At 49.9% G+C, this 26,088-nt stretch overlaps 2 long non-coding RNA genes across 2 annotated transcripts in view; both read right to left on the bottom strand.

Annotated features, from left to right (window-relative positions):
- Positions 1 to 7,020: 7,020 nt before the first annotated feature.
- Positions 7,021 to 26,088, bottom strand: part of LOC136794596 (uncharacterized) — a 28,936-nt gene continuing 9,868 nt past the window's right edge. Inside the window, exons 2-3 of the long non-coding RNA XR_010841586.1 lie at positions 11,326 to 11,410; positions 7,021 to 7,424 (exon numbers count right to left, since the gene is read on the bottom strand). This is a non-coding gene — a long non-coding RNA (uncharacterized lncRNA). The remainder of the gene's footprint in view (positions 7,425 to 11,325; positions 11,411 to 26,088) is intronic.
- On the bottom strand, positions 21,395 to 24,948 carry LOC136794597 (uncharacterized). Its single transcript, XR_010841587.1, has 3 exons — positions 24,429 to 24,948; positions 24,112 to 24,224; positions 21,395 to 22,818 (listed from the first exon to the last, which is right to left on the bottom strand). It is a non-coding gene; the product is annotated as an uncharacterized lncRNA (long non-coding RNA).

Below are 26,088 nucleotides of genomic sequence, written 5' to 3'. Positions count from 1 at the left end.
TGTAGCCACAGGAACAGAGGAAGATGGGACCAGGAAGGGTTTTATTTTTGTCCTGTCTCAGATTCATGACCTCTTTCCTTCTGAGAGAGTCACAGGCCTTACCACTTAGCAAAGCGGTCTAGAGGAGAAGGACTTTGTTTTTGGGGAGGGACCTCATGGCAAGCTGTTAAATTTCCCCAGAAATGAGTTATCCTTCCTCCCACAGATAGAGGTTGGCAGCTGACAGAGATAGAAAGGGTAATCTGGTCTGACTCTGTCTTGGACACCTGTCTAGTTCTTCCATTATAGCCATCAGTGAGCTTAGAGTCGGAGTAGCTAGCCGGTGGATGTCTCAGCCAGGCCCCCACTTGCATGAAAACCTTCATTAACCCCTGGCAGATGGACATGGGGCCAAACTACTCAAGAAGCTCCTAAATATTATAAAGATAGCCAGTGAAAAGCAGCCAGTTATCTCTAGCACAAGATCATGGGAGGGTCAGGAATAGAACCCAAGGGTCCAGATTTCCAGGCAACAGAGCAAGCTCAACTTTGTTCTCTGCCTCCTTTTGTTTTCTTTGCCTCGGCCAGCTGCTCAGAACTGAGACATTTTTCAAGTGTCTCTTGAAAATCAAAAGTTGGGAGAGGTCTTCTTTTTAATGATCTTGGCCCCCTCCTGTTAATTTCCCAGCAACGTGGCCTTTCATTTTACTTGGGGTTCAATATAAAAGGACTTGGCCGGGGTGGAGAAAGATAGGAGGAAGAAGATAACACAGGGCTTGTGGCTGGATTCTTTCCCTTCAGACTTGGAAGATACCGGCTGCCTGGGGGATTTGCATAATTAGAGGAGCCTGTGGATGCAAGGAAACTGGGGTGACCGGGCCTGAGGAAGTCTGAGGGGTGGGGGGAAGAGTCGGGTGGGGAGTGCTCCAGTGAAGAGAGATGGGTTCCTTTCTTCTTAAGGAAATTATCATTTCAACTTTGCTCTGTCTTCTCTGTGACCATTTAGAGGAAGGAAGGCTCTCAATCTGCATTTAAATGGAATGATTTCAGGAAGCACAGAATAGAGTGTAGGCTTTTCATCCTCCCATCCAGGAGAAGGCCTTAGATGCATTAAAATTGACAGCCGCTCTTTGCAAAAGCAAAGGGCAGTTCCCACCCATTTCCAGTGCCCTGACAGGCCACGGGCTTCTGTGATTTGGTTTCGGGGATGGAGAAGGTCCTTTGCTCAAAGGAAGGGTCGAATGTTGTCTGAAATTCCACCATTGAATCGGATGGAACTTCCTCCCCTGTCGCTTTCATCTGTTTTTAAACTACAGAGATCCCAGACGAGGTAAAGCTCTAAGTGATTATCAGTCGTTTACATCTAGGGATGACTGGGGTCTTTGATAAGAGGTTTCCAGTCCTTTAACAAATATCTGAAAAGCGGCTGTTGCCCGGCAGGTGCTGTGCTGGTCCCCGGGAACGAGGCTGGGCATGGCCGAAAGAAATCCCCGGTCAGAAGGTGGTTTCGCCGTCCACGGCGGGGTGAGAGGGCGCCCTGTGGAGAGAGAATTTAAGCTCAATGGAAGGGACGGTGGTGCAAGAAAAAGGAAGCTGGGGACCCCTGACCATGCACGTGTATAACATTTTTATGATTTTCCTTTTTCGTCCTAGGCTGGTCCTGTCTCTCGTAAATGGCTCCTTGCTTGACTTCCAGGATAGGAGGCACCTGCCCTTATCGGGCCATCACTGAAGGGAGAGCCAGGGGCCAGGAAGGAACTGTTTCCATAAACCAGGATGTCATTTTCCAAGTCTCCTCCACCCCAACCCCCCAGGGCGGATTTGCCGCTGCTGAGAGTCCCATTCTCTTATTAAAATCTCCCCTCCAGTCTGCTTGGTCAGCACGTGAAGGACCAAGGCATATGCCTTTTCATTAAGTTATTTCTATTTCTGACAGGCCTCCGGGTGGGTCACGGGACGGACGCTTCAGGCCGGTGCTGACAGATGTGCTCCCGAAGCCATGGGTCCTGGTAATTACTTTTTTTTTTTTTTTTTTTTTTTTGGTGGTACGCGGGCCTCTCACTGCTGTGGCCTCTCCCGTTGCGGAGCGCAGGCTCCGGACGCGCAGGCCTAGCGGCCATGGCTCACGGGCTTAGTTGCTCCGCGGCACGTGGGATCTTCCCGGACCGGGGCACGAACCCGTGTCTCCTGCATCGGCAGGCGGATTCTCAACCACTGCGCCACCAGGGAAGCCCGGTAATTACTTTTGGAGCTGGCACTCCACACACCTGAATTGCCTGGGAGCCGGGAGGCCCTGTAAACCCTGCAAGTCACAGTTGGAGACAGTGTGTGTGGCAGGAGGAAGCTGGTGGCAGGTGGGGGATGGGATGTGGGGAGGGGCAGTTGAGGCGACAGACCCTGGTGAGCACCGCATCCTTGGCTTTAAGAAGAGAAGGAGGGCTTCCCTGGTGGCGCAGTGGTTGGGAGTCCGCCTGCCGATGCGGGGGACGCGAGTTCGCGCCCCGGTCCGGGAAGATCCCACGTGCCGTGGAGCGGCTGGGCCCGTGAGCCGTGGCCGCTGAGCCTGCGCATCTGGAGCCTGTGCTCCGCAACGGGAGAGGCCACAGCGGTGAGATGCCCGCGTACAGCAAAAAAAAAAAAAAAGAGATGGAGCAGGGCTTGGTTTGAGGTGGGGGCACAGGCGGAGGTGGGGGCACAGGCGGGGGTGGGGGGGCGCGTCTGTAACTGCCTGGAATATCTCTAGCACAAAAGCAGTACCTCTGAAACAGAACCGGCTTCTCCTGTCACTGTATTTTCCCCAGAGCAAAGATCATCACTCCATTCTTTTCTTCTGAGAAATGACTTCTGGGTTCTGGCTTTGCTACAGAGCACTTTGAAACTTTTACAGGTACTCTGGGGTCGTGCGTGGGAAAAGGCTCGTTGTCAGAGGATGGTGGCGTACTGCAATGTCCCAGGAAGGACCCCCTTGCCCCTCACCGTCTGGGGTTGGGGGGGGGGGTTGCAAGAATTTAGGATTTGCCAGCTAGATCAGTAGACTTTCTGGGTGGGGATTGACAGTCACATGGACCAACAGCCAGGCTAAAGCACTTCTCCCAGCCAGAGCACTGATTGGATCTGCCTTCAGGAAGAAAATGTCCTTGTTATGATTTTTTATTTTACAGCTAAGTAAGGTCCTAAGCAACTATGGGATTTTCCCGAGGGCCCTCAAGGATAGAAGAGGCCACCAGAGCCCTGGTCTTCCTCCCATTAAGCAGGGATTCTGCTAAGCTCGCGTTTAGGGCTTGGGTAACTAAGAGGATACAGGACCGATGCCATCCCTGCCGGGAAGCCACGCTCAGATCCGGGGAAGAGGGGGCGGGCTGAGGTCCTGCTGCCTCGGCTCCCAGCCTCCTGTCCGCCCTTGCTGGGCAACGGCTGTCCAGGCTCCATGGGGAACACAGCACTGGACAGCGGGGACACAGTCGCCCCCCCTGGAGAGAAGTGATGGAGCTTCTGTAGCAGCTTTTCTCGGGGCCAGAAAAGACACTTTTCACAGTTGCTTCTCCTACAAGACATCTCTGTCTTGGAACAGGTGCCGGAAACTTGGGGCCACCAAGCCAGCTGTGCATATTTGTCTATACATTCACTTGTTCTTTGGTGTTGAACACAGCTGGGCTGACTCCCTGGGCCCCCGAAAGGGGTATGCAGAGAAAGACAGGACCAGACCCTGCCCGCAGGGAGCCTTCCACCCCTCTCAGGCTATGCATCCCCAGCTCTCTCCGTCTTTATGGAGCAGCCCCGGGACGGTGCTTTGTGTTTCACAGATGTCGTGTCCTAACTCAGAGCAAGCCCGTGGGGTGGGCGCTGAGTGGCCCAAGGTCACACAGGTGGCTGAGTCCAGATGCCAGCCCTGAGCTACCACAGTGAACAGAGATACCCGGACCAGGCGAGGAGGGGGTGTCCAGGGAGTGCTACGGTGGCCTCTCAGAGAAAGGAGCCATCTCTCCCGCTGCCACGGACTCTTGCCAGGGGTCTTTGAGAGCTGCTTCCCGATGCTCCACCAAAAAACCTGGCAGCTTTCCTAGGACAGCTTACAGACAGGGACAAAAGGCTGCTCCATTCGGATCGGGCCCTGAGTCCAAGAAGAGGAAATATTCCCCACTCCTGGCTTCTGGATACCAACCAGGCTTTCTGCCTCTAGAAGTGAGAGAAACAATGAGGCGGGGAGGGGCCTTAGAGATAATCTAGTCAACTAGTCCACCCCCATCCCCTGTTTACTGGGAAGGAAACAGAGGCTCAGGTCAACTTACAAAGGGTCACAGCCAGCGGCAAAGCAGGAGCCCAGCCCTCTTCCCCTGGGTTCCAGCACCCTGCTACTTCCCGGGTTGGAGCTTACCAGGGAAACACCAAGTCTGTCTTTTGAAGGAGAGGGACTGACTTTAGTTTGCAATATCTATTAGGTGAAACTGTCAATAAACAGAGAAACACTGATTTGGGGGGTCTGAGCTTCTGTCAATCTCACCTCTTTCGCAAGCCTGGCATTCGACGAACACCGGATTCTGAAAACTCCTTTAAAGGAAATCTCTCTCTGCCTATTAGTGCTGTGCTTTATCCTAACCAACAGCCTTTATTGAACACACCCCACTAAGCTAAAGGTCTCCAGGGAATTGATTGTACAATCCTTGCTCTCCTCGGTCGAGGGACCGAGTCTCTGGGAACACCTGGACTGGAGTTTCTCTCCACACTCTGGTTTCTACGTTCTGTCTTCTCAGGTCCAGCAGTGAGGGTACAGCCACGAGCATCTCGGGGATATTCTGAGCCGAGCACATTTGGCCATCTGGGAGCTGGGGTGTAAAATGAATTCCTGCTGCCTCAGGTTTTATGAATGAGGGCCCAGATTCATGCTGGATTTTGAGTTTGGGGAGGATGCATTCGCGAGGCTCATCTCTCAGTAGGAGAGTTTGCACAACTAGCAGGGGACCCGGCGGCGATCAGGATGGCTCTGGCGGAGATAACATCTCCAACCTGAAGAGCAGGGCCTTTGATTTACAGGCCTGGGAGTCAAGTGCCTGATTCAGCAGAAGCCCTCTGTTTTATTGCACCAGGTGAAATTCAATCATTCCCAGGGAGGGCCTTTGCCCGGGAGGGAAGGGGGAGATTCAGGCTCCCGTTAAGTTAGGATTAAATTGCTGATTTCAGCAAATGAAAACTAATGACCGCTGCTGATCTCCCATTTGCAGGGGGCGCCTGCAGAGGAGACTCAGCCTCCCCAGTGAGGGCGGCTTGAACAGGATGCGGGTTTGGATGAGCTTCTGGGGATGGCCACGCTTTAGGGCAACGTTTGGAGTCTGACAATTCAAAGGACACGTTTCTTGCTGGGGCTTATTCTCTTTCTGAATTGGCACAGAGGGGAGAAAAGGGGTGAAGATGGGAGCCCAGGTTTCCCAGGAGCTGTTACCACCCTGGGTTGTCTTGCGAGCTTGTGCATAGGTGGTAACTCAGTTCACCTCGGCCCTGGGCATTGGTGTCACCTTTCTGAGTTTTCTTTTTGGAAAGCTTGGAAACATCTCCACCCTCCTTCCCTGATCGCACTGCAAGGGTGTGCCTAGTGCTTGTGGTCTTTGTATATTTCCTCCCAGGGAAGGGGGAGAGTGCTTGTGGTCTTTGTATATTTCCTCCCAGAGAAGGGGGAGGGTGGCTGCCCCCACTTAGTGGCAGTACACATTCTCCTCTTCAAGCATCTCCAGCTCAAATGCAAATGTAACTTAGGCTGATGCCTCACCAGACAGCACATTAGCTTGGCTTAGTAACAATCAACTGAGACTAAAAATGAGGCTTAGCATCCACAATAATGATAATATCTATCATCTATTGAATAATTACTATGTACCAGGAGATGTGCTAAGCTCTCTACAAACAATATCTTTCTGCCTTCCTTTTTTTTTTTTTTTTTTTTTTTGCGGTACGCGGGCCTCTCACCGCCACGGCCTCTCCCGTTGCAGAGCACAGGCTCCGGACGCGCAGGCCCAGCGGCCATGGCTCACGGGCCCAGCCGCTCCGCGGCATGTGGGATCTTCCCGGACCGGGGCACGAACCCGTGTCCCCTGCATCGGCAGGCGGACTCCCAACCACTGCGCCACCAGGGAAGCCCCCTGCCTTCCTTTCTTTTTTGTTAATCCCCAGCTCTGAGGCAAGTGTTACATTTCACATTCAGAAAGGTTCAGTCATGTATCCAGGGTTACACACCAAATAGTCAGTTAGGGGCCAAACCCAGGCGATCTGACCTTCTCCCACATTGCTACAGGTGCTGAGGGTTGCAACAGAAGCTGGGGAAGGAAACATCAGAGGCTGGAATTTTGCCTCAAGGGGAACTGGAGACAAACAAAAGACAGCATCACCTGTCGGAGCCATGCACGTCCTTAGAGTGGCACACAGGCGGACTCCCATCTCAATTCTGACAAGTCTCCCCCTGCTTTGTGTCATCTTAGGCAACTCACTTGTCTCTGGTGGTCAGTTTCTTTTTTTTTTTTTTTGCGGTATGCGGGCCTCTCACTGTTGTGGCCTCTCCCGTTGCGGAGCACAGGCTCCGGATGCACAGGCTCAGCGGCCATGGCTCACGGGCTTAGTTGCTCCGCGGCATGTGGGATCTTCCCGGACCAGGGCACGAACCCGTGTCTCCTGCATCGGCAGGCGGATTCTCAACCACTGAGCCACCAGGGAAGCCCTGGTGGTCAGTTTCTTTATTTGGTAAATAAGGATAAGGATGCCCTCTTTTACCTACCTATTCTCGGGTCTCTGCTTAGGGTTTCTTTGGAAGCCTCCCTGATCTTTCACCCAACACCTGCTCTAACCCTTTAAAGGCAGGGATGTATCCAGTTACATCTGCAGCATCTCATAAACATTGAATGAATGAGCTCACAACGAGGCGTAAAATAAGCTGGAACACAGAAGACCTTCAAGAGGTTGGCTCTATTCACCCTTTTGGTAATTTTGCCTGGGGTCAGCTTCCTTGTTAAGACTCGGAATCACCCCCGTGTGCTCCTGTAAGGGAAGATAACAGCCCTCCAGGACAGAGAGACTTTTATTAACATTTCTCAGCGTCAGTCACTCCGGCTTTTGGTCTAAGGCAACAGTGTTCAGTGCAGAGACAACATGGTACTCGAAGAGTTGAGCTTCTCCAAGGCATCCAGGGTCCTCCTCAGCCTTCGTTTAACAGCCGTTGGATGAGTGTTGAACAGTCCGGGGAGGTGGTCTTCCTCTCTTGGCTCACGTTCACCAGAGCACTGGCCTCACTCTGAGCCAATGTGGGGTCCTCAGGGGCAGAGCTGAGAGAGCACAGCTCTTCGGTGAAGGAATAACCACAGCCCTGCCAGGGAGTCAAGTGCAACCTCTGTGAAAGTGGATGCAGAGGAGCTTACGGGAAGGATCTGATGCGCGGAGCCATCCAGCTAAGGCCGCGGCACTTTCTGAAAAGGAAGAGGCTACATACAGCATCTCAGGGAGGTACGTGGGGACAGAGGGTCCGGGCAGGACAGGCTCTACGACCACTGCCTGTCCTGCAAGAGTCCCTGCTGCTGTCATGCAAGCAGAGCAATCCCTCCAGGACCAATCCCTCCTTTCCCTCCCAAATCGCTCCTCCAACCCCCAGCTAGTTCACCTCCACATTGTATGCTTCCCGTCAGGCTCTCTGCTCCACCAAAGCACTGTGTGGCAGCAGTAGTAATAAAAGCAACTATAGACAGAGATCACTCTGTGTTGGGTCCTGATCTGAGCTCCCACAATAACCCCCTGAGAAGGTACTATTATTCTCCCCCTTTACAGATGAGGAAACTGAGGCCTAGTGAGGTTATGTAATCAGACCACAGTCACACAGGTGGAGAAGCCTGAAATCAAACCCAAGCAGTTTGGCTTAAGGGTCTATGACGCCAGGAGACAGAGGAAGCGAGGACAGGGAGGAGAGAGGGCGTGCTGGGCAAACAGGAAGACAAGAATGTCCTGGGTGGGCAGCAGTGGCCCCCTTGAAAGCATTCCCTTCACCCTCACCCTCTGGTTTCTGCACATCTGTTTCTCCTCCTCACTACCTAGTGCTCTGCTGCTTAGGGAGATGAGCCCTCCACCTGGAAGGCAGCTGACCGTGTCCTCTGTCCTCCAGGTGAATGTCAGACCTGTTCCCTCACCTGGCAAGTCCAGTGTGTGGAGACACCCGTCTCCCAACTGGCCCGTGGGTTCTTCAGAGCAGGATGGAAGTGAGCTCAGACATCAAGGCCCCTCCACCTACCATTCTCCCCAGGTCCACACACACACATGCATGCATACACACTCATATACACATGCAACACACTCATGCAGTACACACATACACATGCTCGTACACACACCTCCACCTTAGGCCCTGCCACACACCTCAGCTTCTCCCCCTCTAGGGAACCGTGAGGTCGCCCTGTGTCACAAGGACAGCCTCCTTCCTGTGCACCTTCCTCGCCCGCACAGATATTTGACAACCCAGCAGATATTTTTCAAACTCCTTTTGTTTTTTACTGAACAAAGAAAAGAAAAGTGTTCCTGTCATTGTTCACTGTGCTGTTCCTTCCCCTATTCGCTCCGCTAAGATGCACCCGAGGAGAAGAAAATACAATCGCATAAAATTAGCCATGGGAATTATTAATAGGAGCAAGAGATTCAATCCATTCTACAAGTAATTCTGTAGTGATTTAGTAATTAATAGTAATTAAACACTAATTAATTCATTTCCTAACTAATGTAGTTACTTTATTTGTGGGTATTCACTTTAATCACACTTGTTTGCATTCCCTGGGTTAAGTAATACATTTTGCCGTGTTTTCTGAAAATATTTATTTGAGCTTCTTTGAGTCCTTCTTGGAGAACATGAGGGAACACAGACTAATTGTTCTGCATTGCAGCTGAGCACATGTGTCTCTCGTGTTGGCAGGCAGAGCCGAGGGAAGGTGATGCTTTGTTGCCTACCGGATTAAGCCTCACCTCCACTCTCCAAATTTTTGGTCCAGATTTCTGACAAACACTTTCTATGAGTTCTTCTTTGAAAACATCAGAATCTTGACTATGGGAATATGTTCCCCGTGGACCTGAAATGTCAAGGAATGAAAATCCCATCTTTGGGCCTCATTTTGGAATGAGTGTGATGTGACCCCAGAGAGACACGGCAGGCGTGTGTCTATTCTCTGGATGCAGTGGTTTTTAGCTAGGTGAGTTAGACTCCCAGACTGGAAGTACAGTGTAAGGGCCCCCCACCCCCAGCCACTCGGCTGATGCTCACGTGTCTCTATCAATCGGCCACGCAGCCAGTGTTCAGATAATTTCATTCAAAGGACATTCTCCCCAGTATTCCATCTCTGAACAGTTTCAACGATGAGAAATTCTTCCTCACACTAGGCCTCAAACTGTTTCCTTAAAAATATCTTCCTCGGGCTTCCCTGGTGGTGCAGCGGTTGAGAATCCGCCTGCCGATGCAGGGGACGCGGGTTCGTGCCCCGGTCCGGGAAGATCCCACGTGCCGCGGCGCGGCTGGGCCCGTGAGCCGTGGCCGCTGCGCCTGCGCGTCCGGAGCCCGTGCTCCGCAACGGGAGAGGCCACAACAGTGAGAGGCCCGCGTACCACAAAAAAAAAAAAAAAAAAAAAAATCTTCCTCCCTGACTACCCCCTTACCCGCAAGTGCTCTACCCACAGGCCCATAAAGAGTAAGTCCACTCTCATCCATCAGTCCATCTAATGCTTAACAATTAACATGGCAGCTCTAGACACTCCAAACCATTTACCGTTCTCATGTAGAATGCATTTGCAGCCCTTCAGCATCCTGCTGGCCGGAGGAAATCTAGCCTCTTTTCGTCACCCCTAAAATATGTGAATGGCTATTGTCTGACCATCACAATGAAAAATGGAAATGACCTCACTCCGTCAAGATTCTGTACTTCTGTTAATGAGTGCATTAGCTTGGGTTGACCACATAACAATAATGACTCACTGAGTTGTTGGTCCTTGGAGGAGGAACAGGTGGTGTGCTGAGCGTTTCTGGGGACTGTTACGAAGAGAGGTTAGGTCGCAAGTATGAAAGAGACTCTTGGTCATAGAAAAAGGTTTGGAAATCCCAGCCCTGGCATCAGCTATACAGAAGGTGAGGTTTTCCTCCTGTGCTTACAAACCATGTTTTATACAAACCATGTTTTACTGCAGACCGGCTGGGAGCAAATGTGTGTGCAGTCAACAGGGGAAGCAAAACATAGAGGATGAGGGTGGCAGGCAGGGTCACACTCATGATGGATTCTTCTGGCAGCAAAGTTGCCCTTTAAGGCCCCGTCATTCTGGACCCCAAACCTCCCCTCTATTGGGGGAGGGAAGGAGGATGAGGTAGGGCAGCAGTGGTTGAAGTGGGAAGGGTTGGGAGAGTTGGGGGCGGACCCGGAGCAGAGTATCTGTGAGAAGCACGTGATCCTGAGAAAAAGTGAAATCCCCTATATACTTAATTCCTATCTTCAGGGCTTTCCATAAGACCATGATTGGATGTATCATTTTTTTCACTGATGGGTCTGGATGAAGACGGGATGAGAAGCTGAGGTTGCACAGCGGGCTCATTGCCCCTTCGCTGGCCTATGGAAGGGAGCTGAGCTCTCAGGCGGGGAAAGTGCTGGATCAGCCCTCACCTCCGAGCACGGAGGGTCTGTGAAAGTTGCTGCCAGGGCCTGACTTCTGCTAATCGACCTTTCCAAGGAGGGCAGGAGGCGATGAAATAGCCACACAACCAAATTGCTAACAGAACCCTATTTAGGGTTTGAATTGCTAAAAGAATTGTGTTGGAGAAGGGATTGGGGGAGGGTCCTGGAAGAAAACCCCATTCCTGCCTAGACGACACACGCGCTGCACTGGATAGTGAACACCTGGGTACACAACGGAGGCTGCAGGAGTGACCATGCTCCCTTCCCTGGATGACGGAGCCTCTTCTTCCTTTGGGAAGAGAACCCTCCACTTCCAATTCCCCTGTTACTGTTTGGTCCCTTAAAAACTCCTTTCATCCTATTAAGTATCTCCTGCCTGACTATTTTTGAAATTGCAAAGTGAAGGATTTACAATTGTGTAGAAATGAATGTATCAGTAATTTGGACAGACGTGGATTTTTATGACAATGGGGTGTGTGTGTGTGTGTGTGTGTGTGTGTGTGTGTGCACGCGCGCACACGTGCCATCTAGATATACACAGATGTGTGTGATTTAGTTTCATCCGCGTGCAGTGCAGCATTTGCATCTGCTAATCAGTTCAGGATCCAGAAAATTCGCTTCCAATAGAAGAGTTCCATTACCAGTCAGCCAGCTGTGAAATACTGTACCTGTTCCATACCTTAAAGAGAAAGGCCTGTTTTCATCTCCTTCACAGACAGACAGACACAGACAGGGAAATCAGGTAAGACTTCATGAAAAAGTCTCTGAAAAGAAAATAAAACAAGGTTCTTTGAATTTAGTTTTTCTATGAACTGAAATGAGATTTTCAGGACCAGAATCTTTAACATGCTGTTTTATAATTCAGGAAGGAAAGAAGGAATGGAGGAAGGAAGGGAGGGAGGGAGGAAAGAAGAGAACTCTTGCAGACACAGAGGAGGGTGAGCTCTATAAAAAGCTGTTAAATGAATAATAATTATTATGGAAATAACAGGCATAGAACAAATATACAGGCGAAATTGTCTCACCCTCTCTCTTCTCCTCATCTTTGGAGTGGTGACATTTAAGCACTGACTGGAGTTACATCCCCTGAGCCATTGATCACTGGGATTTGGCTCTGAGAGTATAATGTTAACTTAAACTTTAAGAAAATGAGAGTATGACCAAGAAAAGAAATCAGATGGAATATAAGGGAAGAAAAATAATGAAACATTATTGAGACTGTAAGCCTAGTATCCTATTTGTTGCTAATAATGATTCTTTGCTTTCTTGTCCCCAAAACAGACCCTCTCTACATTCAATGTGAGTTGTGTATTTGACTAAATGTAGATAAGGAGATTCCTAACGCAGAAAAATGTGGGAGGCAGCTACTCCTCTTTGAGGGAAAGAATTCAAAATGGCACTCAAGCCTCCCCACCACCACAGGTGTGTACAGTCTTGAACAAGTCCGATGCTCTGACCAGCTTTCTAAAGTGAATTTCATAATTAAGAGTCTAATTACTGGAAGGGTCTCATTGACATGAGATGGAAGCTGGAGCAAAGTAAGTGACCTGACAATTCCACACCGAATAAAAGCCCAGGAGCCTAGAATGAAGTACTACTAGCGAGGACGCCAGACGGAGTCTAATCAAGGTGCAGAACCAAGTTAACGGTTTGAGGAATCAACATAACAATCAAAAAAATCTTCAGTTGGATGTATATATGTTCTGAAACATGATGATTCACGCCACTTAGTGCATGCTCTCTCCCTGCTAACAATTTCACTTGATTTCTATTCCCTGCTTATGCAATTCTTTTCTCTCCAAACAGTCGGATGGACATCCCTAGGCACGCATGCGCTTGTACCCCAGTGAGCGTACCACCTTCACCTACAAAGCCAGCTGTGTATCCATCTTCATGCATTGAACATTCCTCTCCCCCTGGTTACTGAGACACCACCTCTCACGTTTACCTCCAACTATGTGGAACCGAATGTACCGGTAATCTGGATGTATGTTCATTTTAACCTCAACGGTGTATGTACTCATGATAGCTAGGGTACAGCTTGTTTTTCTTTTTCTCTTCTTTCTTCCTGAATATAGAGATTTACCTCCACCAGCCCTTTAGTCCTTTCTCTGTATGTTCTCTCATAGCAATTGCTTTCATTTATAAGCCTCCAATTATCACCTCTACACATATGATTATCAAATTTAAATTCTGTCCTGAAATCCATCCCAAGAACCCCTTCCAAATGTCCAGTGGCTTGTGACCTCCTCCATTTGAATGTTCCCACCAGAACTTTAAAGTCAGTACATCCCAGTCTAAACTCACCCTTTCTCCTATATTTCATCAAAAAAGAAATGAGCTTCTCTGTGTACAGCTGTGTCGATCAAGACCCTCCATCATCTCAGGGCCCAGACCCTCATCGTACCCCTTCCTCTTCCTCTGCAGCTGATTCATTTTTTGAGCTTTGTCAATGTCGGCTCCTCGATACTTCCTTTACCTGCCTCTGCCACCACCCTATTCAGACACCCATCACTTGCCTTCGGGCTTACAGTAATAGCCTCTTAACTGCTTTCATACCTCTAGTCTCCCACATGTTTTTTTGGTTTTTTTTGTTTGTTTGTTTTGTTTTTTTTTTGCGGTACGCGTGCCTCTCACTGCTGTGGCCTCTCCCATTGCGGAGCACAGGCTCCGGACGCGCAGGCTCAGCGGCCGTGGCTCACGGGCCCAGCCGCTCCGCGGCACGTGGGATCTTCCCGGACTGGGGCACGAACCCGCGTCCCCTGCATCGGCAGGCGGACTCTCAACCACTGCGCCACCAGGGAAGCCCGTCCACATCTTTAATTTGACTTACAAATGCCTGCCAGAGTGATCTTCCTAAAGCAGTGCCCTGATCATCTTACTTACCCGTCTAAGAAACGTCCATGTCTCCTGACTCACTCAGTCCACACACACACACACACACACACACACGCAGAAAAAAACCAGCTTCCTAATCTGCATCCACAGCCCCCCTCCAATATAACATAAATTGACCACATCACCCACTGATCCCTTCACCTACCCTGAGCGTTTCAGTCGGACTGGACCACCTGCTGTTCTCTGCACAATGCCATTTCTATCTCTGTGCCTTCGTTCCTGGCCTGGGGTGCTGTGCCTATTTCCACAGATGCAAATCTCTGACTCAAATGCCATCTCCTCCTAGAAGTCATCCCTGGTCTTCAGCTGAAAGCAATGTTCATCTGATCTCATTTATCTGTGTTTTTTTTTTTTCATGACCCTGTCAATTGCAACTTTGTATTAAAGTTGCATGATAGCATCTCATTTCTTTTAGAAAACAGGAAGTCCTTGAAATTGAAGCCAATATCTTCACACACACAACAGTTGTTTATCACACAAGCCCTTACCTGTGCCTTCTGCACAATCAGTGCTTAACACGCACTGGATTAATGATCGTATGTGAATAAATACAGGTGTCTGAATGCTCACACTTGCTCACCAAATATGCAGCCATTCATGACGACAAAAATATGAATCAATCACTGTATCAATTAATCTCTCAACCACAAGTTTACAATGTTCCCATGGTGAGAGCTGTGTGTATATAATTGCCTGCCCACGTGCATTCATGCTTAAAAAGACAGAAAAATGAACTCCTTGAACAAACGGGAAATGACTCTTTCTCCGAACACTGCGAGTCACCCTAGCATGGGCACCTGCATAAAAGAAAGTGGAAACACTGATGTTGCTCCGAGAATACAGACCAGATGAAAGAGCTGCGGGGACTGGAAGAAATCTGCGTGCATTGGATAGACGTGAGAGCAAGGACAGGGGCCAACCCAAGCTGTTGCTGCTGAAGAAACCCAGCCCAAGAATGTGCTTTAGAGGGAAGAAAACCAGGCTGCAGGCAATCCCAAAATGGCTCTATATGAAAATATGCAGCAAAAAACATTAACGTGGCTGGCATGGAGGGGTGTGTGTGTGTGTGTGCGCGCACAGAGTAGGGAGGAATGTGGGAATGAATGAATGAATGAATTCAGGGCACCCTGATAAATTCCCCCTGGGATAAAATCCAAATGTCTGCTTCTAAGAGATAAACAGAAAGCTCTGCTCCTCAGAACCATGGCCAGTGGCTGAACATCACGCTAATCTTCTCTGCACCAGGTCCCAGGCACCGCGGCAAATGTGTGTCAAAAAAAAAAAAAAAAAAATGGAGGCAAAGAAGAGAATCTCACTAAAGGCAATAACGTGAATTCAAATACTCTTTGCAGTTTGGATGAAAGGAACCCAAACTGATGTTGCTTCAAAGAGGGTATAGAGGCAAGAGCAGAGAAACAGATTCATTTGGCTGGAGAGATGGGGAGGACTCCCTGACTAAAGGGGCAGGGACGGGCCGGCTGCCAACGAGCAAACAGTGCCCAACGGTTGCCATGCACTCAGTCCTCCGCTGAGCGCTTTTCCATTTATTGTGTCATTTGATCTTCTAAGCATAGTGGAGAAAAGCAGCACAGGGGCAATGACTCCCTCTCCAGGGAAGAAGTTAACTGAGGCCCAAGGGGGCCCCACCTTGGCCTCCATCTCCTTTAGGTTTAATCCAGGGCTTTAGGCTGATACTTCTGGGGCATTAACGCAAACATCACCGGGAGGACGTATTGAAATCCAGATGCAAGTCTGAGGTGGGCCCTGGGAGTCTGCATTTTTCACTCTCCCAGGTGAGGCCCGTGCTGCCCGTTCAGGATCACATTTTGAGTGGCACGGCTTAGGACGCCGTATCTGTGGGTGCCGGGTTTGAAAGGCTTGAATCAATAAAACCAGACCATTGGCTCTTCATTTGAAGGACGTTATTTCATTTACACTATTAAAATTCTAGAACACGTGTCACCTGGGTAGGACTGGTGGTCTTCGGCTCCGACAGGCTCAATCCTTCCGGCATCTACGTGGTGACCCTGGAGACGTCACAGACTCTCTAGATCTCTGCTTCTCCAAGTGAGCAGAATCTAAGCTCATCCTTTCTGGAACTTCACTGTCACCCAGATGAAGGAGCCAGAGAAGAGTCTTGTTTTGATTGATTTGACTCTCGCAAACCCCCTGAAAGTCCCAGAACACGGAGCCTCCAAAACAAGCTGGGCTGCACCACGACACAGGCAAACCTGACTCCTCGTGTTCCTTCAAGCATCTCACACGTGTCAGGATGGGACTCCAATGCCCCATTGCTGACCCCACGCTCTGGATCAGAGTTTAGAGAAAAGGCCAGCTCCTCAGGGAGCAAGCACAGCACCTGCATCCCATCATTTAGAACATATTCCTTTGGGACTGTAGGTCCTTTTTAGCTTCAGAATGTAGTATATAGGGCTTCCCTGGTGGCACAGTGGTTGAGAGTCCGCCTGCCGATGCAGGGGACACGGGTTCGTGCCCCGGTCCGGGAGGATCCCATGTGCCGCGGAGCGGCTGGGCCCGTGAGCCATGGCCGCTGAGCCTGCGCGTCCGGAGCCTGTGCTCCGCAACGGGAGAGGCCACGACAGTGAGAGGCCCGCGTACCACAAAAAAAAAAAAAAAAAAAAAAAAAAAAAAAAAAGAATGTGGTATATACACACCATGGAGTGTTATTCAAACTTAAAAAGGAAGGAAATTCTGACACATGCTACAGCATGGATGAAACTTGAGGACATTATGTTAGATGAAATAAGCCAGACACAGAAAGACTCATATAAGATTCCACTTATATGAGGTACCTAGAGTCATCAGTTGCATAGAGACAGAAAGTAGAAGGGTGGTTGCCAGGGGCTGGGAGGAGGGAGGAATCAGGAGTTATTGTTTAATAGGTACAGAGTTTCAAGATGGAAAGAGTTGTGTGCGTGGAAGATGGTGATGATCGCACAGCAATATGAATGTGCGTAATGCCCCTGAATTCTACACTAAAAAAATGGTTAAGACGCTAAATTTTATGTTCCATGTATTTTATCACAATAAAAAATAGGGGGGACAAAGGTTGCTCTAAAACTATAATCATTCCTGGGAGAACTGTTTAACACTTTTAAATTCTAATCATTTAACAACATCAAGGGAATTTATGTATTAGATTTCTTGTGACAACCAGCTGATACAAAGGCACCGCCAGGATGAGGTGAGGGAGGGGCAGGAGGGCTAGGCGAGGACCCCTAAGGGCAGTGGTGAGAGGCCACCGAACGCTACCATTGCCGGCTTCGCAGCTTTGCCGAAAGCCAGGCCTGTTTGTGTGTTTCCACCTGTATCCTCTGGGCTCTGCTCAGCGTGCCTGGACTGACCTCCGAACTCTCATAACCTCCAAAGGCTCCCTGGCCCGATATGGTCCTTCCCCTGCCCCTGACCCCACCTCCATGCTCCGTCTGAGCTGTGATTGGTTCACAGAGCAGCCGGTCCCTGGAGGCTCCGTGCTGTCTCACTGGACATGACTTAGGGTCACTGCAGCAGCTGGGCACTGAGCAGGCTCTCTTCCCACGCCCGTACTCAATGGACTCACCGAGGAGACGATGACAAAGAAGAATTCCAATATCCTGCCACCCCACCCCAGGGCCTGCGACTCTGCATGGCCTCGCTGCCGGCCTCAACGACCCTTCAGAGACAGCAAACCTCCAGGAAAAGTTAAGTCCTCACCAAACACCCTTTAATTTTACCCACTCGGCTTCATGAAGGTTCCAGTCTTAGTGACCTCGGAGGCTTTTTTCGTCTGACGGTTCTGCCGGTAACTAAACCCTATGCTATTTTTCCCACCCACTGCAGCCTGAAATCTCAAGCATTGCCTCTAATCTTATTTTCTATTTCTGGGCTCTGTTGCATTAGCACCTTTTTATTTCTCCTGGCATGTTTGACAGTGAGTTCAGGCTAGTGAGAATCATCTCTTTGTGCCGGAAAATGGGGATAGCACTGTGTTTTTTTTTTTAGAATAATGACTTATAGTTAAAATTACCCCCAGGATGTCATAATTACATGGGTGCCACTTTCTTGTTTGACAAGGTGGAGAGGCAGAGCTCAGATGCCTATAGGAGGTTGCTTGGGGTAGAGGAGAGAGAGAGAGAGAGAGAGAGAGATAACCAGATGTGTACCCAGAGCCCCCCCAGAAAGCATGAGGACAGGGAACAGAGGCTCAAGCTTGTGACAGAGAAGAAAGCTGTTCACCTGCATAGCCCCCAGTCCACCCATCCAGGATGGACGGGGAAATTTACAGGATTCCCCCAGACTTCCGGCAACCATGAGTATCGCACACTACCCGAGTCACCACAGTCTCTGAAATTCACAGATGAAACTTCCACTCGGCCTAACTCATTAAGGAGAAGGTCTCCGCCAAAAGGGAAATGTTCTTTGGGAGGGGGTCCCACATTAATGATACAGGCTAGCTTAATGCACAGGTGCCCTATTGCAATTTTTTTTTTACGTTTGCTCTTACTAGAGATAGACACGATCACATTGTAGAAAGCAGTGAGATGTGGTGCTGTGTATGTGTCAGCCTCTGTCCACACAGTCTGCCACCCCTAACCCCCCGACTGTGCTTCCAGTGATGGGGGATGGGGACCCCTGCTTGACAGCCACTGCTCCGCTCTGTCAACCTCTAGCAGGGCCTCAGGGGGGTGATATCCAGAGACCGGAAGGGGGAAGATTTAAAATGCTGACTCCTGCCAAGGTAGGAGGTCAAAGGGGAAGGCCGGGATGATGAGGGTTCAGGACCCGGCGGGGATCCATGTAGGGTCAGAAAAGGAGCAGAAATGGTACAAGGGAGAAGATAAGTGCACCCTGAAAGGGGGCCAGTCACAGTCTAATCTCAGCCCACCACGGGGACCTGTGCATCTTTGGGCAGATTCCTTAACTTCTCTGGGACTCAATTGCCTCGTTTCTAAAATGAGAACAATAACAGGACCTAATTTCCAGCGAGGACGCTTGTGACAACTGCTCCCCCAGACCCCAAATTGCTATCTTGCTCTTCTCGTTTAGAAGTCCCCAAGAGGCTGCGTTCAGCCCCTGGGGAAGGGGTCAGGAAGAGAGTCCAGGGTGGCTCGGAGGCTGAACGTGTTCAGTCTGGAGGAGCTGCCACCGTGAGGGGCCAGAGGGGTGAGCCAGGCGGGGCCCCAGCCTGCGTCTGTTTGTCAGGCGCGAGCCCAGCCGGCTATGTGGAAGTGAGGCGGGGCCCCGAGAAAGCTGATTTTTTAAAACCCGACTTCTAATCTGTGTAATTACCGCCACGGGGTCAAGGCACCAGGGAGGAGGAAACTTGTACACTATCTTCTCTTTTTGTTTTCCTCTCCACCAGAGAGACCTTGAGACCTCCCCAAGGTTTTGAAGCAAAATTACATTTTTTACTAGAGCAGGGCGGGCTCAGCCTGCAGGAATGAGGCTGCCTCTCAGCCTCCCAGGTCGCCAGCCGAGGCTCCCGCAGAAGCAAGTATGCAACGGGCCATTTTTCAAATGACACTAATTAATGTGGGGATTATTGGAAAAGCAAATGTGCTTCAGCTCCTTGATTAAAACCCTTTGTGCTACCCAGTGACACCGTCTGTCCCGTGGGCTTTTGCTAGGCGCTTGCGCGGGGGCCGCTGAGGAAGCAAGCATGTGCTTGGTCCCCGGCCCCATCCCAGACTCGTCTGTCACCTGAGAGCCTGACTCGGGTTCCACCTGATCTCATGATACGGAGGGTGTGATCAGCACAGAGGACCGGAGCAAAGGGACGGTATGGTCTCATGCAGGGCCCAGGAGACGTGAGTTTAAGGCCAGCTTCATCTTTTACTAGTCAGGGTACTACCTGACCTTAACCTCTTGCACTCTTGTAATAATAACACTGACACAAGCCTGTGTATCCTATTGTAATGGATGCTAGAGAGGCTTCTGAACCCCAAAGCCTTGTACAATGTGGCTATCAGGATGGGACTCAGAGACATGGAGGAGTGGAAAATCGATCCAGCAACACCACAGCATGCAGTGCAAGTCTTGTACAGCGATGGGGGAGGGTCCCCGTCGAAACGGGAGCTGGGATAACACTGAACTCCTCTGGTGACAACTATGGAATGTGGTGTCAGAGAGATCGCCAGCTCAGGCCCCCTCAGCCGCATTTTCTGACCATTAGAATGCACATGGGGTCCCATGGAGATCTTCCTATGCCCCGCCCATCCATGATGCCGCCCCGGGGATCCCAGGCCACAGGGAGCTCCTAGGAGACCCCCTCCCCTCTGTGGTCGCTCAGAGCTTTCTCAATGCCACGTACTCTCCACCAACGTGCTGTTCGTTTCTTTCTTATGTGCAGATGTCTTGCCTTCTTGCATGCATGGTAACATCTTTGAGACTCTCCGCAGTGCACATTTTTGTGTCTGACTGGCCTGGAGGCAGAGTGCCCAGAGCCTGGTGCAGCTAGTGGGCTTTAAAGTGGGTATTGACCATTCGAGCTAGGTTCTCCCCCTTTCTATCAGTGCCCGACTTTGCGGGGAGCCCCTGACTTCTTCATTTCCTGAGACCCGTCCCTCCAAGGCTCTCCCTGCCTGTGGGAACCTTGCTGAGGCCCCACCCCATCCTCTACCAGGATGCCTGTGCTCCATCCTTCCCAGGGCCAGGCTGGGGGACCCCAGAGCCCCACTCAGGTCCTCTTCTCTTGACGAGAAGTGACACCTTCTCCCAACCATCCACACCCACCAAAGAAAGAAACAGGGCAAAGTTTTGCAGGGTAGACCTATGAGGCTGTCATAAAAGATGCATCCTCAAGTCAGCAGAGCTGGTTTGCCATGCTCTTTCTCTCTCTGGACCTTAGCTTCCTCATCTGTGAAATACAGGGCCTGGACCAGGTGACCCTGCAGCACCTCCCACCTTGAAGACCCTGCAGTCCACCAAGGAAGACGGGAGGGCAGCAGGAATCACAGGAGAGGGAGAGAAGCGCAGTGTCTGTCCCCAGACCCCGGCGCTTTAGTTCTGCAGGCCTCCCCATTTCAGTCCCTTTCCTCAAGGACAGCGCAGGCAACCAAGAAGGTGTGAGGATAGCTGAGCAACTGGGTCTGAACCCACTTTGTGGTGGTGCACTCACTGTAGGACGACCACACCCGCCTATGTTTTACACGTTGCTTTACACACACATCCCCTTTACTATTTGTCAATCATACCTCAACGAAGCTGTTAAAATTGGAAAAATCTGGTTGTAAGAGAACATCTACTTTTTTTCCCATCATTTTTGCAGTATCATTTTGCTGTTTATATACAGGAGAGAAGAGGTAGGGGATTATGCTGCAGGTGGATTTGTCCATGCCCTGTTTTCTTGCTTTGCTACGGCTCTGAAATACATTCCATGTTATTCTGGAAAAAAAAAAAAAGAGAGTTAAGCCCTTTGATTGGAGAGTTGGCAGTTTGTGTTCAAATCCTGACTTTGCCTCTTTCAAGCTGTCTGATTTGAGCCGGGTGATAACTGTCGGATCCTTAGCTTGCTCCTTCGTAAAATGACATGTCTACCGTCAAATGTGACCCTGGCGAGGATTAAGCTATGCCCTCGGCACCTGGCATATTGTAGGTACCCAGTAAGTGATAGCTCAGGGATTAAAGTAGGAGTCTGAATTGCATGGGGAAGTCACACCCAGGACCACTTGGAGTTTCACCCTGCTTCTGAGTTCCAGCGTGGCTTTGTGAACTTGTTTAGGTCATTTTGTTTTAAATGGAAGAAATCTCCAAAATGACTCTTCAGGATCCAACATCATGAGGGGTGACACTTTGGGGTCCAGTGCTGGCTAAGTGGCTCCAAGTCTGATGTCCCAGGGCTTCTTCCCAGTCCAAGTTCTTACTCCATTTTTCTACAGAGGACCTCATGCCCTGCCTCTCCCTGGCCTTCCCAGCCAAGCTGCCTCCGAGGCACCAGCTCCAGGCTACGACCCCGGATTCCAGGAGAATACAAATACAGTCTGATGTCTTGGCCTCTTAAAGCTGTGTCATGCCACTCGCCTGAGATGGCAATTTCTTTTCTGTTGTTCTGTTGAATACATTTTTAAAGAAGATTCCCTCGGCCGCCGCTGCCTCGCTTTTCTTTGTGGTTAGATGCAATGACTAGACTGCACGTACTTACAAGTCAATTTTCCTTTAATGATGATTTTACCTGCTCTGAAGCTTATCAGAAGAAGGGTTCACGCACCCGGGGTCTCAGCTCGGAGCTTTCAGTGGGTCTCGGCAGCTGTTCTATAGGCAGGTGCACCTGTTTTGAATGTCATCAATGTAATGCTAATATGCAAAGCAATTTGTGATGCAGGAACCAGAACCAACAGTGGAAGAAACCGTGTTTGGGATTATAAATCACTTTCCCATCAGCCGCTGAGCTTTCTCTGGGATTCAGCCGAGGAGGTTCTGCAGTCAGTGGGACACTGCACCGTCCCCTTAACTGACTTCTGTTCCCTGAGAGACGGGTCCAGAGGGACATTGTTAAATCTGGCAAGAAGGAATTAGAGGGGTTTCAAGTGGAGGAGAGGCCTTGGGCAGAAGGAGAGAGCGAGGGAGAGAGGGCATTTATTGGGCAAAAGGTATCAAGGAAACATGTTTAGATCTGCTTCTATCGCTATGGCTGGCAGCTTCGTAGAGGTTTGAATGGAGAGTTCTGGAAGAGTCACTCTACGTCTTACCAAGAAGACGGGCTCCATTAGGGCTCATTAGAAACTCAAGTCTATAATCTCCACCTCAGACAATCCTCCACTTCAAAGAGTTGCTCTTATGACTTTGAATTAACCTCTGTTGATTAGCAAAACAGAATGGGCGAAAGCTCAGGCTCCAGTAAGTACTGGTGATGGCCGGGGGAATTCCAAACTCGGTTTCTTGACTTCTGTAGTCCCAAGGCTGTCTCCTGAAATGCAGTCAGCACGTGGTGCACATCTGTGTAATGGATCCAAACCATCTACCGAGGTGCCAGGCCTGGAGGGTTTCTCTCTAACGAGAGCTATGCTGTTATCACTGTTCCCTTGTTTTATTTCTCAGAAGGAATGTGGGTGGATACAGCATAAAACAATGCATGACCATGTGACAGAGCTCTAAAGACAGTCACCAGCCTTTCTCTTTCTGACTTATTTCACTCAGTATGACAATCTCTAGGTCCATCCATGTTGCTGCAAATGGCATTATTTCACTCTTTCTTATGGCTGAGTAATATTCCATTGTACATATGTACCACATCTTCTTTATCCATTCCTCTGTCTCTCTCTCTCATATGTGAAATCTAATTTTTTAAAAATGATACAAATAAACTTATTTACAAAACAGAAACAGACTTACAGATATCAAAAACAAACTTTCGGTTACCAAAGGGGAAACGCTGGGGAGGGGAAATAAATCAGGAGCTTGGGATGAACATACACACACTCCTATATATAAGATAGATAACCAGCGAGGACCTACTGTGTAGCACAGGGAACTCTACCCAATACTCTGTAATGGCCTATATGGTAAAAGAATCTAAAAAAGACTGGATATATGTGTAGCTGATTTACTTTGCTGTACACCTGAAACTAACGCAACATTGTAAATCAACTCTACTCCAATAAAATTTTTTAAATAAAGAAAAATTTTAAAAGACAGTCACCACCCTTTTACTGTCACTCTAGCTGCGTGCTCCTCACAACTGAAAACAGTTTTGAGACGAGGCTGGAATTCTTTAGGTCAAGCCATAGTGTTCACCCCAAGTTTGATAATGCTGGTCACTCAGAATTTTCTGGAAAGTTGCAGAGAAGATTTGGGTTTGTGGTAACAGGGGACACCAAGCTGGGGGCAGGTGTGGGTCAGAGAGGCCACTTTCTGTCTAAGATGCTTCTATCCCAAGAGTTTAAGGGAAGGTTCCTGCAGGATGTTGGCCCTGCGGGATAAAGAAGCCTGGGGCATCTGCTACGCGCAGGACACAGGTCAACATCCCGCCCTCGCCCTCGGCCTCGAAGAGTTTATGCAGCCGTAAACAGCTAAACAAAAGCCCAAGGTGGCATATCCCAAACATAAGACGTCGGTGTGTTGAATGCTGCAGGATTTCAAGGGAAGAACTTATCGTGGGGGGAGGCAGGCAAAGCAGCAAAGCAGAGGTGAAACTCAACCTGGGACTCAGGAACCGGAGTGGTCATGGGGAGGGCATTCTGAACAGAGAGAGCGGCGTGGACACAATGTGATGATAGGAATGAGGACACCTGAAGGGGGGAGAGGGAGCCCTCGAGTGCAGGGAAGCCTCAGGGGCACGTTAGCAAGCGCGTAGCAGAGCCAACACAGAGCACAGAATGAAGGCACCCTGGACTTCAGGTCTCACTGCTGCGACCTGAGACACAGGGGATGGAGCACGGGGGTAGCGAGCCCACTGAGCGCCTGCAGGTTCTCTTCTCACAGCTGCAAATAATCCATTTCCATCAACACTAGAGGGGGTTAGCTGCCAGCGTGTGAGCCCACAGGTGCCTGCAGAAAGGCTGTGCCCCGGGCAAGGCTCACTCCCAGCTAACTCCTGGGAGTGTCTGGGGACCGCTGAGTCTCCACTGACCTGAGAACAATGATGAGAAGCACCTAAAGAGTCAGCGTGTGAATATCCCCTGGTCCCTTGCCGATATCATTGTTTTCGAAGCTGCAATAGAACTCTAAGTCCCTCTGGATTTCCTGGGGAGGAAACACTGTTATTTACTTATTGGGTTTCTTAAAATGCACCCGTTATCTGAATGCCTCCAGGCAACAGTACAAAAATATATTTTTAAAAGCATGAGAATTCAATTAAGCAGAGATGCAGATGTACCTCCAGCAAGGAGGCCAACGGGACTGTCCCCCGGCAGGATGGATGAGAGCCCAGATATGAGACGTCCTCACCTGTGAATCAGTACATTCAGGCTCCCTAAACCAGCGGCAGGGAGAGCCGTGGAGATATAAATGTCCACCATGTAGTTTCCCATCTTCCTGATCTTTCCCATTCCAACCTGGGGCTTCTAGAGTGGTTCTCAGACTGGGCTTAGTGTCTGTGATGTGACCTGGAAGGAATGGGAGGCTCAGGTAGAAACATCTAGGAAGGGGATTTGGAAAACGCAGTTAATTAGCTGCCTGTGTATTATTTTGGCTTCTTGCTCAGCTGTAATGTGAAACAGGTTTGTGGTTAGGCTGTGACTATTCCTGCGGAAATCTTGTGGTAGTGATCTTTCTGAAACTCAAATGGGATGATGTCCATAAAAATCTCCATGGGGGGCTTCCCTGGTGGCGCAGTGGTTGAGAGTCCGCCTGCCGATGCAGGGGACGCGGGTTCGTGCCCAGGTCCCGGAAGATCCCACGTGCCGCGGAGCGGCTGGGCCCGTGAGCCATGGCCGCTGAGCCTGCGCGTCCGGAGCCTGTGCTCCGCAACGGGAGAGGCCACAACAGTGAGAGGCCCACTTACCGCAAAATAAATAAATAAATAAATAACCCCTCCATGGGTCCCCAATTCTTTAGGGTCCAGCTCCCTCCTTAACACAGCTCACTACGTTTCCTGTACAAGGGAAATGCAGACTTCTGGGTTCTTCCAGCTGAAGAATACGGGAAATCTTCATCCTAATCATCTAGGGCAGTGACTCCGAATGAGTTTGCTGTAGACACGTTTGTTTATATCTGGAAAACATTATACTTTAATGCAATGAGCAAAGGACTGGGAGTCGGCTACTACCTAATGAAACGTCATCATATCAGCTCCTTCCTAACCCTTCCTTTCTCCATTATAAAATAAGGATTTGGGAATAAATTACCTCTATGGTCCTATCCATGTCTAAATTTCTGTGCCATGTATGTGAAATAAAACAGCTAATGCATCTCAAAGTCAACATTGGTCTTGGGTTGCCCACTCTTGGATAACACACACCTCTGCTTCCCTCCTTGGGTTTAGATCATCAAAAGCTGTCAGTAGATTTCTGCTCTCCCCCAAGGTAAGGTCATGGTAGTGACATCAGCCACAGGGAGAAAACATTCGTGCCAAACAACGATGGTTCGAGTCTCCCTGAGCTCCATAGGTCTCCTGGGGAGAGGGAAGCAGGTGCAAGACCCAGAGTCTGCATTTTCTCCCAGCCCCCTGCCCAGAGGGCAGTCCGTCTCTGTCCCCCAAGTCCAGTGAAGAGCTTATCCTGGAGGAGGAGACACTTAATAGAACTGACACCCTCCCATCAGCTACACTCGAGATTGATCGGCTGCTGGCACAGCAGTTGCTACTAAGAGACCTCTCTCTGCTGGGGATCGCAGCTGTATTTGCATGAACTGTCTAGGGTGACCTGCCTTCCCTAGAGGCTCCTAAACACACACAGCCCCAGGGCTCAGCTCAGAGAAGGCTTCGTTCTCCAGGAAAGGAGGCTGTTTAACCATCGATGTGATCATGCAACAGGGAGCCTGAGACTTGCTCTGCTTCTGCTACAGCTGTGTAAATGGCTGTCATAAACTTTTCCCTGTCTGGCCCAGATCACCTAGAGGGTTACATAACGCACTCTACTTACCAAGTGGTTTGAGTCAGGGAGCAACC

This window comes from Kogia breviceps, chromosome 7 (assembly GCF_026419965.1).
Source record: "Kogia breviceps isolate mKogBre1 chromosome 7, mKogBre1 haplotype 1, whole genome shotgun sequence".
Lineage (NCBI taxonomy): Eukaryota > Metazoa > Chordata > Mammalia > Artiodactyla > Physeteridae > Kogia > Kogia breviceps.
The sequence above is the reverse complement of the archived record's forward strand: the minus strand, read 5'-3'. Positions and strand labels throughout refer to the sequence as shown.